We start from the raw sequence: 237 nt of genomic DNA, 5'->3' as shown, positions 1-237 counted from the left end.
ATAAACCCAAATTAATAATAACAAAAAAGTACTAATACTAGGATATTTCCTTCCTTCCAGGATGCAGGAGCCCAACGTGCCTGACTGGAAAAAAAATTCCAAGGGTTACTTCAACATTAGAAGTAGTAAATTGGATAATAGAAAAAAGGGGAAAAATGGCAAAAATCCCGGAGAAAACACATTGACTAGCAAAAAAAGGGTATTTATAATCTGTGTATGTATTTGCCCCGTTTTTTT

The sequence above is a fragment of the Penaeus monodon genome, chromosome 21 (genome assembly GCF_015228065.2).
Source record: "Penaeus monodon isolate SGIC_2016 chromosome 21, NSTDA_Pmon_1, whole genome shotgun sequence".
NCBI classification, from domain to species: Eukaryota; Metazoa; Arthropoda; class Malacostraca; order Decapoda; family Penaeidae; genus Penaeus; species Penaeus monodon.
The sequence above is the reverse complement of the archived record's forward strand: the minus strand, read 5'-3'. Positions refer to the sequence as shown.